This window comes from Dermochelys coriacea, chromosome 7 (genome assembly GCF_009764565.3).
Source record: "Dermochelys coriacea isolate rDerCor1 chromosome 7, rDerCor1.pri.v4, whole genome shotgun sequence".
NCBI lineage: Eukaryota > Metazoa > Chordata > Testudines > Dermochelyidae > Dermochelys > Dermochelys coriacea.
Window position 1 is genome coordinate 31,295,432 of NC_050074.1, and position 16,449 is coordinate 31,311,880.

Consider the following 16,449-nt stretch of genomic DNA (forward strand, 5'->3'; position numbering starts at 1 on the left):
TGCACCTCCCCCCCCCAATACAAGCACTTGCAAAACACAGCTGTCACCTCACTTTAAAGCTGTTTTAATTAAAACTCATCACCTGATGACCTTTCACATTTCACAGCCGACTTATAAAAGAGGGGTGGGGAGATCTGTGTGGCATGACTGCCCTGCTACAAAGGACGCCCACTGTTTCCAGGGGTGCTTGAGATGTGAAGGCGGCTGCTGCCTGGTATCTCAAGTGGAATGGGCATGAAAAGAACCCAGGGGAAAGGAACCCTTTTGCTGCCCTGTGCATGGATCAGGGTTTATTAAAATTGTAGCTGCATCTCGGATTCTCTCCTGCCTGAATTGCCCCTGTGTGTGCCCCTAATCCCTGTGTCTGTGTGCACTACAATTGCAGCCTGCTCTGGGGCTGTCTCCTTGAAGTGGTGTGTGGTTTGCAAGGTAACCCTAACAAAGATTGGGGGTCTCAAACTTGGCCAGGGTCTGTGCAGCGTCCAGTACAATAGGGCCCCAAACATACACATTCTGTGATTTACACCAGCTGTGAGACGGCTCCCTCTAGCTGCTTATCAAGTCTTGAGCCCCTCGCAGTGTTATTTGATCTCTGAGCCACCTTACTGGCTGTGGTCGATAGCAGCTGTTTAAATACACTTCCATGCGTTGGCTGGCACTGCTCATTGCTCCGACAGCAATTGGGGAAAGTTGCCAAGGGAAGTTCAAGCAACATTAACCGCTTGTCACACATGTTTCTGCTTAACGCCCTCAAAGCATGCTTGACAAAGGGTTTTGCAACAGGCTTGTAGCTGCCATATCTGGGGCCCTGGTGCTAAGGAGGCCCTGACATGAGCATGAGGATGTTTGGTTTGCAGTGTAAGGGCATGGAGTTGGTCTAGGTCAGCAGTTCTCAAACTGAGGGTCGGGACCCCAAAGTGAGTCGTGACCCTGTTTTAATGGGATTGCCAGGACTGGCGTTAGACTTGCTGGGACTGGGGGGAGAAGCCCGATCCCCACTGCTCAGGGCCAAATCCCAAGGACTTCAGGTTACAGGCCCCCCACTTGGGGCTGAAGCACTGTAGCTTTGGCTTTGATCCCATCCTTCCCACCGGGGCAGTGGAGCTCGAGTGGGTGGGCTTAGGCTTTGGTTCCTGCTCCTGGAGTCATGTAGTAATTTTTGTTGTTAGAAGGGTGTCACGGTGCAATGAAGTTTGAGAATCCCTGCTCTAGATATTAGGGGGATGGTTTACATGTGGGATCCTTGATGGGACATGAGAATCTTGGCAGTGTGCTTATAGGGTCCCCAGATGGAATCTTTCCAACTACTTATACTGTTGCCCGAGCACTTAGCCAGTGTTCAGGGCCTTGTTTGGATATAGATGGGGGCATCTGGGCATGGATGGAAAAGCAGCCGTATGAGTCAGGTCTAATCTGTCTGGAATCTTGTTTATTTACAAGTCGTCTTACCTTGAATGCAGCAGAACTAACCAACAGCAGACTGGTTGCTTGCTCCAAAATCCCCACATCTCCCCCTCCAGCAGGCTCTGTGCCCAAGATGCACTGTCTCTCTGCTCCCCCTCAGGGTCCCACTTACAACTGCTTCCCCTGGCTACCTGTCTCCCACTCACACAGCCTGTAACCGATCTCCTAGCACTTGCATCTGCAACCAGGGAAACCGCTCAGCCCACAGGGTTTATCTCTGACCTGCCATGCCTCCCAGTCCTTGGCAGTCACCTCCATTGTCTGCAGTTGGTTTTACTACTAAAGATGCTCAATTGCTCCTTTCATTGAGCCCACACTCCCTTTGAGAGAGCTTGGCACAGCCACAGGCTTTAACAGGATCTGTGATTGTCTGCAGATTCATGACCCCCTCCATGGCACTTGTTAGCACATTTCAGCACAACAATATGTTCATCCCAGCAACCCAAGAATCATTATACTCTGCATGCAGATAAGGAAACTGAGGCTCAGAGGATTCCCCTCCCCCCCCCCGTTTTGCAAACAAGCTTCATGCCAGAGCTAGACCCAAATGCTAATTGTTTTTCAGGGGAAATATTAAAATGTTTCCCTTCCCCCCCCCAATTTCCTGCAAAAAAACTTTAGTTTTTTCCCTCCAACCAAAAATGAATTTTGGGGGGAAGTACTTCTCCTCTCTCCCTCACTTTTCTGGAAAAACTTAGGGTATTGAGCGGAAAAAATTCTGAATGAAACCAACTGGAAACAAGCATTCATTTTGTGGGGTGAAAAAAGGTTGTTTTCAATTGAGAAATGTTTTTGACAGGAACATTACAACTAGCCCTGCTCAACACCCACAATCCAGAACAGATTTTCCAAGCAAATGAGAAAGTTGGATAATATTAATTAATAAGAACAACACACAGTATTAGCTAGTGCTTTTCATCGTAGATCTCAAGGCACTATATGAAGGAGGTTGGTATCATTATCCCTGTTTTACAGATGGGGAAACTGAGGCACGACAGGCAGATGAGACTTGCACAAGGTCATTCAACCAAGAACAGAGTCCCTGTTGTGTTGAGCTCTGTACAGATGCCAAATGGTAACGGGGACCCTCATCGTGCTGGGTGCTGCACAGACCATAACCAAGCACATGGGAACCATGATCTCAGTGGGTCTGTGCTGCACCTGGCACTATGGGGCCCTGATCTCGGTCGGGGTGTGTGCAGTGTCTGGCACAATGTGGCCCTGATCGCGGTTGTGGTCTGTGCAGCACATGGCACAATGGGGCTCTGATCTCAGTGTGGGGCCTGTAAGTTCTCCTATAGCACAAATGGTAATAACCTTACACCCTTCCTCATATCGCTGATCTGCTTCTATCTCCCACTGTGATATGGAGATAAGATGTGTGATACTTGTGTTGGTAATGACTCTCTTATCAGCCGTGTAGCCGATTGCCTTATTTCGCTTCCCGCTTCCACTGTCTTAGAAAGGAAGATTGCAAAAGGTTAAACAAGCAGTTTGCAGGCTTGTCCCATCATCACCTGCAATCTGGGAACATTTAGCACATGGCAGGCAGGCAGAGTGCCAGATGAAGCCATGCTGGGTTCAGCTGGCGAATGGCAAAGGGTGGGGGTCGGGAGCCCCCAGAGGAAGCCTGTTAAGCTTTACCCGGGGGAATTTTTGCTATGTCAGCTGTGTTAGTTTTGTGTGTTTGTTAATGCAGCACTTTTGGAGCTGCATTTGTCTGTCCTTTTCACAGACTGGAAAGAAGGCAGCTCCATCACACAGTCTAGATGCATCTACATGGGGAGGAGATTTCTGAGAGCACAGGGCTCTTTAATCTAGCAGACAAAGGCAAAGCGAGAACAAACAGCTGGGAGCCAAAGCTAGACAAATTCAGCCTGGAAATATAAGGCACTCATTTTTCAAAGGGAGGAGAATTAACCATTGGAGCAGCTAGGGACGGGATGGATTCTTCGTCACTTGCGTTCTTCAGGTCACAATTGGATAGCTCTCTGAAAGATATGCTGTAGCTCAGCACCAGCTATGGATTGGAGGCAGGAATCAGTTGGTGACATTCTCTGTGCTATGCAGGAGGTCAGACGGGATAATCACAGGGTCCTGTCTGGCCTTACCATCTCTGAATCACATTTGGTATGTGTGCATGCGCGTATGGGTGTATCCGATTTTGTTGAGAGAGAGAGAGACTTCTGAGCACCCATGTCCAGGTTAGATTGCAGTGAAAACAAAGCTTGTGTGTGTGTGCATGTGCATGTACCCTTTTGGGGCAACTGCACTCCCTCCCAGTCCCATGGGCCCTTTCAGTGTGTTTGTTACTCCAGCGCTGCAGCTCAGCATTTCCAAGTGCTGTCTATTTCCTACTGTGCTCTGCTCTCTGCCCCTCCTGCTTCTCTGTGCAAAATACTCCCTGTAAAAAATGAAATGCCAGTTATCATTACCACCCTTGGTCAGGGCTCTGTCTCTTTCACGGGGATGCTTTTCCAGACCAAAGTGGGCTGCAGGGGGTGCTGGGAGAGACACCGAACTGCGAGATAAAGGAGCTGGAGTCCTGCTGTTCCTTCCTCTGCAGAAGGAAGTGGCTTAGTCTTTTACCTTCACACTCAGTTGCCTTAGGGATACTTAAATACAGCTGCAATCTGGCTTGCTAGCTCAGTCAGAGTCCCTCAGTCATGCTGCTACCTCAGCTCCCGGTCTTCCATGCTCTTTTATCCAACCCTCCCAGCACCATCAGGCTGAAGCATTCAGACACCATGAAAAATCCTGAGATTGTCTTAAAATCATGAGATGTGGGGGATGTTTGCGCTGCTGTATCTGTGTTTCGCAGGACCATTGCACTAGTGTCAAAGAGTGTGCTGGTGCAAAACTCCTTTGTTTCAAATGGGTGAGTCACTTTCTACACTGGAGTGACAAATCTGCATTAGGACCTTAAACTATGCAAGTCTGTTCACAACAGTACAATTTGTCTGCACGAGGGACTAGCACTGGTGCAAGTTACTTTTTACATTGGAGTGTGCACTACTGCAAATTATACTTTACACAGTGCAACACACCAGCACTAGGGTCTTGCACTAATGCAACCCCCGCCCCCAATCCAGTACAGACAAAGCACAAGTCACTTACACCAATGGATAAGAAAAGGAGTACTTGTGGCACCTTAGAGACTAACAAATTTATTAGAGCATAAGCTTTCGTGAGCTACAGCTCACTTCATCGAGCTGTAGCTCACGAAAGCTTATGCTCTAATAAATTTGTTAGTCTCTAAGGTGCCACAAGTACTCCTTTTCTTTTTGCGAATACAGACTAACACGGCTGCTACTCTGAAACCAATGGATAAGAACACAGAGTCCTGTGAGAGTCTTCACACCACGCAATTCCATTCCCCTGTATCCTAACCTGGATATTCCAGCAGATGTGCTGTTGGGTTTTCCCCCTTATAGCAACACAAGGAAAAGCTGAATCCTTTCTCCCACGACAAATCCATTTGCTAGAGCCCCAGGAAAGAGCCAGTTACAATATTTCCTCTCCTCTGCACCAGCCCAGGCTGGCTTTGAAGAGGTGATTAGGCGCCCAAGGCTCCAGGTGAATAAAAGAGGATTTAAGATGCTTTTATATTCCCCGCCGACTCCTCCTCAGTAGGCTTTTGGAGACATGCCATGCATCAAGGGGTGCTTTGATTCAGGGCGCGTGCCACTCGGAGAGAGCTATCCAGGAATGAGTACCCCACCCTGTTTAAAACCCTACTTCCAAATTCCCTGATCTGAAGTACAACCCCAGCTGCTTCCTGCAGTATCATCCCTGCTATCCACCCCGAAGTCCCAGAGATTTCGAAAGAGCAACCTCATGCAGTCGAGCCGGATGGATGTCAAACAATCTAGAGGGCATTGTCTGCTTACTTCATACTAGTGTAAATGATGACACGAGAGACCACCCCAGATGTCATTGCCCATTTGGGAGGCATCAGATTGTGCTGAATATGTAGGATTGTCCTGGGAGAGGATTTCCCTTGAGGGACAGATATCCCTTAGTCCATACGATAGAAGCCAGATTTTTGCAAGAGATCAGCTTTCCTTTAGACATCCCAACTGACACTGATGCCCCACTGGGCTGGGCACTGCATAGACTCCCAGCTGAGATCAGGGCCCTGATGTGTCAGGTGCTGCACAGATATATGGTGAGAGACAGTCCCTGGCTCAGAGAGTTTACAGTCTGGATAGGTAAGAGATGGATTATTATTCTCAGTTTAAAGATGGAAAACTGAGGCCCAACAAGAGAAGTGACTCACCTAAGGAGATTGTAGCAGAGTTGGAATTGAACCCACAACTTCTAGTTCTAGTGCAGGGACATACTTCTGGGCTATTCTGTATCTCAGTGTACCACTCCTTTCTAAATGAAATGGCAAGATTTTCAGTGGCACTTTGGTCTAGTGGGTAAGGTAATGGATTGAGGGTCATGACACCTGGGTTCTGTTCCTGATCTGCCACTGACTTTGGGCAAATCACTGCCTGTCTCTGTGCCTCAGTTTCCCCTTCTGCCTTTTGTCTGTTTAGATTGTAAACTCTTACTCTGTGTCTATGCAACGCCCAGCACAATGGGAGCCTTGATCTCAGTTGGGGTCTTTACACTGCCTGGCACAACGGATCCCCAATCACACCTGGGTTCTCCAACCGTCATTGTAATATAAATAATGCCTATCGGGAAGTTGCTTTTCTCCAATCTGAAAAGGGCATTAATATTTCTATTTTCTGGCAGGTTTAACCTCTGTTTCCAGTCTCCAGAGATGGCCAATTAAATCGTGGACTGGGCATGTGGCCTTTTCTGGACCTCAATTATTCAGGCTAAAATATTTCCCTCTTAGTGTCAATTGGGATTCATGCTACTCTCAGAACTGAGGTACATAGCAGAGTCCACAATGGAGTGACCTTGGCCCTTCAGGAAGTTGCTTATAATGAAGGACTCATCACATCTTTCTCGACAGCTTTTTCTTGTGCGCCCTCTGAGTCTGTCCCTTTAATCCTGGTGTCATCTTATTGCCTACATTTCTTTCGCCAGGTACCATGGGGGAATATGGGGAGGGGACATGCAGGACTGGCCGTAGGCATTTTGCTGGTGAGGGTGAAAAAATTATTTGCTGTCATCACCCCTAACCAGGAGCAGCCCATTGACTCCAATGGAGTGATGCTGATTTACACCAGCTGGAGAGCTGGCCCAGTGAATGTAGCCGCTCCTAAAATGTGTGCGCTGATGGCTGAGGTAACAGATTTTAAAGCCAGAGGGGATCATTATGATCTACTGCATAAGCACAGGCCAGAGAAAGCCACCCAGCCATTCTTGCATGGAGCCTGATAGCTTGTGGTTGGACTAGGGCACAGTGTTACCTTACAGATCACTGGAGTGTCTCTGCAGCTGTGATCATTTCCCCTTTAAGCCCCAGCCTGCTTTTGATGCACAAAAGCTGCCACTGAAGCGTGTTCCCGAGCTGAGAAATGGCATTCCCGCGCAACGCCGTAAGGAGGAAATATCCATTAACCTGTAACTAGACATGAAATCAGGTCTAATGCGGAAGCAATGAACTTGGATTTTAGGTTAAATATAGCAAAAACCATTATTATTCCTTACAGCAAATAATTTTCTCTGAGGCATTTGAAAGGTAGATTGAGGATGGGGGGAACATAGCGGAGTGCCAAGTTGGGGGTGGGGTGGGGTGGGGTGGGGTAGAGGAGGAGTCGGTTCCTAGCACTCATGACATCTACAGAACAAACAAACGCAGTCTGTAAATCCCAGCTCTTCATCTCTGCCTCCACTCCACATGACTAGCGGGATGAGCCTCCAACCTTCATCTCTGCCTCCAATCTCGCAGGATAAGTCGGGGAAGATATCCCTGTCATTTCAGTTAAAGAAATCTCTGCACCTGCTAGCCAGCCAGCCATGTCTCCATGTCAGGCGGAAAAGCTTCAGAGGCTGAATCCTTATTGTGTTTTTCCCTTCCTCTATGCCTGGAACTCCCCATTCTGCCCTCTGAGCAATGAGAGGTGGACAGGAAGTTTCGTGTATGTGAGGAAACCATGGAGAATTTGTTGGGAGTTGGGTCTCTGCCTAAAGCCCTTCCCCTCTCATCCCCCTCACACCATGGTCTAACGACCTTCCCCTCACATCCCCCTCACACCATGGCCTAATGACCTTCCCCTCTCATCCCCCTCACACCATGGTCTAATGCCCTTCCCCTCACATCCCCCTCACATCATGGCCTAATGACCTTCCCCTTACATCTCCCTCACACCATGGCCTAATGACCTTCCCCTTACACCTCCCTCACACCATGGCCTAATGACCTTCCCCTTACATCTCCCTCACACCATGGCCTAATGACCTTCCCCTCTCATCCTCCTCACACCATGGCCTAATGACCTTCCCCTATCATGGTGTGAGGGGGGATGTGAGGGGAAGAGCCTTAAGCCATTGTGTGAAGAGCGGATGTAAGGGGAAGGTCCTTAGGCCATGGTGTGAGGGGTGATGTGAGGGGAAGGGCATTAGGCCATGGTGTGAGGGGGATGAGAGGGGAAGGGCATTAGACCTTCCTCTCACATTCCCCTTCACACCACGGCCTAATGCCCTTCCCCTCACATCCCTTCCCTTCACATCCCCCATTACATCATGGCCAATGCCTGTCCTCCTGCTACAGGCCCTGGAGTTTTTTTGCCTGGCATCCAGAGAGGTAGGGGTGGCCATAGATAGACAAATAGATATGACTGGGGATGGATAAATGGAAGGATGGCTAGACGGATAGATGGAGTGCTGTGTAGAGCGATAGATAGAGGGGTGTTTATGGAGATGGATAGAAGGATAATATGTGGATAGAGAAAAATATGTACAGAGATGGATGAATAGATAGAAGAGTATATAGGGAGACGGATGGATGGATAGATAGAGGTTGGTTGTAGGAGCTGCCTTAATAATTATACACTAACATCGCTCTGGCCTTGGGGATGGAAATGCTTACCTGTTCCCAGGATCACTGTGCAGTAATTTGGGGAGAAAAAACAACATATAAGTCCCTTGGTAGCCCTCTTCCAACTCACTCTCCAAGCCTAGCCTAGCAGCAATCCATTTTTATTCCTCTATACGACAGTGCCTTTGTTTTAATTTTGCAGTTTCACACCCAGCACCACCCCCGCAGGCAAAGAGAGAATGACTCAAACCACCATAAAAGTTAAATCTTTCTATTTTATTTCAAGAAAGGACAAGGAAAGAATTTTTTTCTTTTAAACTTGTACTTTTTTTTGTCCATTTGTTTTTTATTTTTATATGAAAAAAAAGGGGGGGACAAAGGAACACATTCATCTCAGACGTTGAAAATTTCAAGGCACCTAAAGGAAAGAGGCCAAAGGGCGCGCAATGAATGCACTTTGGTTTCTCGGAAAAGAACCCTTATTTTGGGTGGCGAGGAGATGGGATAACCAGGCTGGCCTCCGTCTGCGCATGGCTCAGCAGATGCACGGAAGAAGAAAAGGGATGGACGAGTGGGGGGATTGTGGTCCTGCTGATGTGAATATACAGAATTTGAACATAATGCTGAACTGATTCTGTTTGATGGTGCTGTTCGAGGTCCAACGGATCCCTTGCAGAACTGAGTCTGTCTGATGATGCTATGCGAGATCCAGTTTGCAGGGAGCTGAACTGAATCTTTTAACGATGCTCTGCGAGGGGCTGACTTCCTTTGCAGCTGTGTTGAGCTGCTGAATGTCCGTTGGGCTGAGCACCAGTCCAACTCTGATCTGGATTATGTGGGGGAATGGAAATTGAGCTGCTCCTTGGGATGATTGGTTTGCATGTCAATTAACAGCCATGAAGATGACAGCTACAATACTAGCCATGCTTCTTGCTTTATGCAATACTTTCCCTGTCTATTAACTACCCCAAAACTTGGTTAAGGCAGACTTACGGTTGCCTGCTGCTGCCATTTGCCTTTCCAGAATGTGCAAAGTGGCTAAACTTATGTTAAGAACATGCAAATGTAAACCTCCAAACCCAGGAAATGTGTGTGGAGAAAGAGGGAGGGATGGGTGAATGCAGAGATCAATATAAAGATGTGTATGCAGATAGGTAGATGGATAGAAGGGTGGATGGGGGCTGGATAGATAGATAGAGAGGGGTGTGTTTGGGGATGGATAGAAGATAGAGGGAGTGTTTGGGGTTGGATAGAGGTGTATTAATGTATACCTCACTCCCACTACCAAACCTCAACTCTGCCCCCTTTATCGCTGACCTTTACCTCACTCCCACTTTATTACTTCAACCAACTGCTTGGAGTTCACAGCTCCAAAGGTTCTAGTCCTGTCATAGCTTTTCTTGCAACAACCAGTGAAAATAAGGTTTCGAAGACTAAGAATGATAGGGGGAGAGCATGCTGTTTAGATAGTGCCCCCAGCAGTAAGAGTAGCATTATGCAGAGGTTACAGTGTATTGTAAATTCTACAATGGATACTGATGTATTTAAACGGAGGCCAAATAGGAGCTGGAACTCCTAGGCCTCTTTAGATACATTTGTTTCTGCCTTGCATTCCCCAGCCTTAAAGACAATCCTGTTCTTTGTTAACTAGCCATGTATGAAAATTGATCCAGCCCTCCCTGGAATTGTAACTGCGGTGCCAAAAAGCCAGGTGCCCTGCTAACCATGTTCTGATGCCACCGGTTTTGATACCAGCCCCCATACAGACTACAGCACAGCCAGGGACAAAGCTTGTGGAATTTACTTAGGCAAAACTGCCCTTGAAGTCAAAATGAAATGGGCCCTGTTTCTTGTCTCCCTGAATGTCACACAAAGTGCTACCTAATTAGAATGGGTAATATTTACATTCCCACTTTGCACTGGTGGAAATGAGTGCAGAAGATTCAAGTCAACAAAGAACCAAACCAGTATCTCATGATCTCATAACAACAATCTTAAGAAACAAAAATGAATGTCTCCTCTTCCAAAGTTTCTGTCCATCAAAGTGAGAATGAGAAGGGGACTAATATTCCTTGACAAGGAATTGTTTGTAAAGGCTGCATCACTGATTGCGAGCATAAGGGCCCTGATTCTGATCAGCGTTTCACCAGTGTAAATCAGGAATAATTTCCACTGCAGTCAGCGAGTCCCACCAGTGTCGAACTGGGAGTTATCTCGGTTTCAAGTTGGGAGTGACATCATTTCAAGATGAGTCACACTGGTGTCAAATTCTGGGATTCACATCAGTTTCAAACTGGGGGTTACATTGCTGTCAAACTGATGGCACCCAGATCAGGGCCAAGGGTATTTCTATTAACTCATCTATATGACCATCAAAACAGGGCTTGTGGTGCTTGCTTGAATTAATTAGTTGAAAGGGTGACTCTCACCCTAAAGCCTCATTTTTTAAAACATCAGGTCTGATGATTTGAACCTTTGAAAGATTCAAAGAGGGATTGGACGTTTGGATAACAAGAATATCCAGAGTTAGAATAGTTAATGCCAACAAAATGAGCATTAGAAGGGATATTAAAACTCATGCTTAAGGGCTTAAACCGATCTCTATTAGGGATTGTAGAGGGTAGATTATCCCACATCTGCCTAATGCAAGCATACTTCTGAAGAATCTGGCCATGATACTGGGCTACATGGCGCATGGGTCTGATTTAGTCTTTTGATTCCTATGTCCGGGATGTATTTTAAACTGTTTGGGAACACCGTGTCACAAACAGATGAAATGAGATAGATCCAGAGTGCTGGCCTTCAATCTCATCTCGCTGACTGAGGTGAAAATGGGCCACCATTCCACCAGATTGTCTTTGCTTTGAATGTCAAAGAGCACAAACAACTCTGTTCCCACAACTTATTAAAAATAATGATACTGTGCACTTCTGTAGCACTTCCCAGCAAGAAGCAATTTACAAGCATTAGGTAATTTAGTCTCACAATCCCTGTTTTACTCTTGGGGGAAACTGGGGCACACAGAGGGTATGTGGCTTGCCCAACATCATGGAGTGAGTCAGCAACAGAGCAGGGAGTAGAACTCAGGAGTCTTGGCTCCCAGTCCCATCCCCCCAACCCTAATCAATAGATCATGCCCAGATATCTGCCGCAAAAAGAATAAAGTAGCTAAGCTTATTCTAAGGGAGGAGAAAAGCTTTAGTAAGGGACCTCTATTAAAAAAACACCTAAGTGACCTACGAGCTCAAGACCCATTTGTAAAAGTGACTTAGGGCCAGATTTACCAAGATATTTTGGCATCTAGAGATGCAAGTAGATGCCTAGTGAGATTTTCAAAAGCCCTTAAGCAGGTTAGGCACCTAACTCCCAGTGAAAGGCAATGGGATTTAGGCACCTAGCTCATTTAGGCACATTTAAAAATCCTAGTAGGCACCCGTCTGCATCTTTTAGTGCTTAAATACTAGAGCTGACCAAAAAATGGAATTTCCATTCTGTGAACAATTCAAAATTATTTTGTTTCAATAAGGGTCAAAATGTCTCATTTAGACTATTAGACAATATGATACTAGAATATAAAAATGCAGCATCAAAACCAAGCCTTCCTCCTTTTTAGAAACAAAACAGTTTGGATAATTTCCTTCAAAAATGCTGATGAAATCCAGCAAAAAAATTCTGATTTAATCCAGTCAGCATTTTCTGATGGAAAACTGTTTTGTATGAACATTTTTGATCAGGTTTGCTAAATACCTTTGGAGCCTAAATCCTGTTGACTTTCAATGAACCTTAGGCTCCATATTGCCTACGTCACTTTTAAAGATGGATCTTTGGCTCCTAAATCACTTATGCACATTTGAAAATTTTATCCCATGTCTCTTTAAACTCCCAGGGATGAGGGAGGAATGAGATAAATTGGTCCAGATTCTGGGATTTCAAAAACCAGGCCCTGCAAAAATGAAAGGGAACAAGAAGAAAATTTAAGAAGCCAGTGGAGAATTCAGGCCAAACAATTATGTGCTATTCAAAGAACGGTGTCTGCTGTTACTCCAAGTAAAAGCCCTAGGCAGCTATCAAGCTGGATGTCATAAGTGAGTTGAACAGATAGCTCAATGTGTGCGTTGGGGGAGTGATGTCTAGTGGTGAGGCTAGATTGTAAGGTACACAGACAGTCTGTGGATGAGACTGCTTCCTCGGAAAATTTTTGTGCTTGTCTTTAGGCTCAAGATTCCACCTGGATCAAATGTTGATGGTGGAAGCTACAGGGCTTGACTCTCGTTCGTTCACACTGGTGCAAAGTGAGCATGAAATGTTCTGGTTGGTCTCATGCCTACTTTTCACATGGCATTTGCAGGATTGGGCCCCTGCAGGATGACCAGATAGCAAGTGTGAAAAATCAAGATGGGGGTGGGCGGTAATAAGTGCCTGTATAAGACAAAGCCCCCAATATTGAGACTGTCCCTACAAAATTGGGACATCTGGTCAGCCTAGGCCCCCAAGAGTTGAGATTACTGACACTTCTTGCAGAAGAAGCCAACCCTTGGCAGACATAAAAAAAATCCATATTCGATGTCACCTTTAAGTGCTTAGTTTCAGCTAATGAGTTAGCAGCTGAATTTTTTGGCAACAAATAACTAAATAAATAAATAAAGGCAAATCATTTGCATTTTAAAACATTTTTTTACCCGTTTAAATGGCTCTGTCTTAAATTATGGCAGCTTTGCAAGCTGAGCTGTAAATTGTTACTGTAAACTCCAGGTGCGCAGAAAGGAAAGACATAGCGAAACATGCTCGAATCACCTGAATTAATGAGCATCAGGTTTGCATTGTGCTAAATGTGTCCTCTTGGAGCGCCAGTTCAAATTAGCTCCATTTGTTAAGTGCTGTGTGTAGAGTTAAACACTTAATAAAATTACACTTCGTGGGAGGTGGAATGCCGGAACTGAGGGCTGGATCCTTTCATGCAGTGTTAATAATATAAATATAAGCTCCGCTGTATGCCTTTCTTTTGTCGTCTTTTATCTTGCCATGGTTGTGAATGGAAAGGAAGAGCAATAAGACTTTCTCCACTTTAAAATGACTTTCTTTTGAACTTTGTAAATAAATATCTCTCCATCCTATCCCTCGGTTGTTCTGGCAAGTGGCTAATTAGCTGCATAAATTTCATTGGGATAGACCAGTGGCATAATCAGCTGGAGAAGCTGTATTTTCCAAGGAACATCAGAGCCAAGCTTTTCTGGAATTGCAGTTGCAGTTTGCAAGGGGTGAAGTGTAAAAGCAGATGTGAGCACAAGGGCAGATCTGGGGGTTTGTCTATAATGCAGATTGCGCTCCTGGATTCTCATGACTGCCAGCTCTTGTTAAAAAATAGTCTCCAGCTCTCCTGGTTATAGAGAAGAACGTGACATCTGGAAGACTAATAAAAGGAACCCCACAGGTTCCTTTTGTTAAAAAAAAACCTTCTGATTTTCGAATGCTTGCATTTGGACACACAATGTGGTCTTATGGATAGAACACTGCACTGGGATTCAGGAGACCATGCATCTATTCCTTCGTTTGCCACTGGCCTGCTGTGTGACCTTAGGCAAGTCATTTTCCCCCCTTTGTACCTCAGTTTCCCACCTCTAAAATGGGGATAATGCTATTTATCCTTGGTAAAGCCCTTGAGATCTACTGATGAAAAAGGTTATATAAATGCTAGGGATTGTTACTAACTCAGATTAAAATCACCATACTCTCTATAGCTCTATCTGTATCTGGGTTTCTTATCTTACACTTAGATTGTAAGGTTTCAGAGTAGCAGCCGTGTTAGTCTGTATTCGCAAAGAGAAAAGGAGTACTTGTGGCACCTTAGAGACTAACAAATTTATTTGAGCATAAGCTTTCGTGAGCACGAAAGCTTATGCTCAAATAAATTTGTTAGTCTCTAAGGTGCCACAAGTACTCCTTTTCTTTTTTAGATTGTAAGCTCTTTGAAGCAGGGAGTTGTGTCTTTTTCTGTGTTTGTACAGCTTCTGGCACATTGTGGTCCTGGTCCATGAAAGGGGCTCCGATAATACAAATAATAAATAGTAATAATTGTTGCCACTCTGGTTGTAGATAAGATGAGATTAGCACAATTTTGATTATAAGCAAGATGTAAGACCTGGTCTTCAGACAAATAAGTGCAAAAGTCTGTGGAGATGTCCTTATATCAGTTTAAACTTGGCTCATATTGATTTAGATTGTATTGATAAATGTAGAGCTTAGCTGTCCACAGAAGTTGTACCGATTTAGCTAAAGATGTTAATGTTAAACTGATATAGATAAGTGTGTGGACTGTACTCCTTTGATTTGATGCTAGAAGGGGCAATTAGATCATCTAGTCTGACCTCCTGCATAACACAGGCCATAACATTTCACCCAGTTCCCCCTGTACTGAGCCCAGTAACTTGTCGTTTGGCTAAAGCATCTTCCAGCAAGGCAGCCAGTCTGAATTTGGAGACACCAAGAGATGAAGAATCCACCCCATCCCCTGGGAGTTTGTTCCAATGGTTAATAACTTGCACTGTGAAAGATTGGTGTCTTATTTCTAATTGGAATGTGTCTGACTTTAACTTCCAGACACTGGGTCTTGTTCTGCCTTCCTTTGTTCGATTAAAGAGCCCTTTAGGGCCTGCGATTTTCTCCCCATGAATGTACATGCTTACTAGTAATCAAAGTCACCTCCTGATCTTTTTGAGAAGCTAAACAGTTTGAGCTTATGAAGTCTCTCACTGGCAGGCATTTTTTTCAGCCCTTGGACCATTTTTGTGGGTCTTTTCTGCACCCTCTCCAATTTTTTAATATCTCTTTAAAAATATGGCCTCCTGTACTGGACCCAGTACTTCTGTATCAGTCTCGCCAACGCTGTATACAGGATTGATATAAACCAGGTTCAGATTGAAGAAAGACTATCCACTCTTAGGTTATACTGGTGCAATCTTCCCGTACAATGCTGTACAGGCACAAGTCAAACCAATATAAACCAGTTTCAAACAGTTCACACAGTTTGCTCCAGTTTAACTAAACCATTTTTGATATGTGACCCAAAGTAGCTCGTTTCTAGGAAGGCAGTGTGTTCTAATGGATGGCACAAAGGATTAGGATTCAGGACACCTGGTTCAGTTCCCACCTCTACCCAGCAGGTCAGTGGCAACCTTGGGCAAATCACTTTCCCTCTCTCTGCCTCTATTTCCCCTCCCACTCTTTGTCTATTTAGATGTAAGCTCTTTGGGGCAGGGGCTGTCTTTCATTATGTATCTGTGTATTGCACAGGATGATGTGGCCTTGATCTTGGTCAGGGCTCTCCACTAGTTTTTACTTCAACCTACTAATGTATGTTAAAACTACAGACTGCTTTGTCTTCACTAGGATATTAAATCATGTTAGCTAACACACCTTTTTTCCTAATGAAAATGCACGCATTGGGGCTTGTCTAGCATGTACTCGAGTGCTTTGCTGAATTGGGTCTAAATGCAGGACACATTGCCCTACGGCCAAGTGTTGTCCTTTATGCCTATGCAAAATGGGTGTGAAATGGCACCTAAATCAGAACAGCAGCTCATTTTACACTGGAATAAGTGACAAAACAAGACACAGGACAATGCAGAATCAAATCTTTTAGCCACTTCCCTTACTTGGGATTATTTTCCCCCTCTTGGGGCTGGAAGACAGGGGAGTTTTATTCTGTATCCTTGTGGGTTATCTGGTCTAGAATTCGTTTAGTTTTAGCGTCTATTGTTTTGTCATAAGCAGGTAAAAGTGTTTTATGTGGGATTGTTTTAACTATTAAAGGATGAAAGCCACTGGCAGAGCCATCAGCAAGGAGACAGCGCCTTTTACAGGTATTGCTAATGGGATATTTATTTCCAGCTCTCCAATCAGCCAGATAATTGTATTTATTCCTATTCTCCAGAATCAAGGATTTTCAACTTTGTGTATGTATGAAATAATAACAAATTATTAAACCACCAATTTGTAAGCCCCTAGAGGATAATAGGGTACTAAGTAACAGCCAACATGGATTT

At 45.1% G+C, this 16,449-nt stretch overlaps 1 protein-coding gene across 4 annotated transcripts in view; it reads left to right on the forward strand.

The window, feature by feature from the left end:
• Positions 1 to 16,449, forward strand: part of MACROD1 (mono-ADP ribosylhydrolase 1) — a 185,308-nt gene that overhangs the window by 24,281 nt on the left and 144,578 nt on the right. The window lies entirely within an intron of this gene.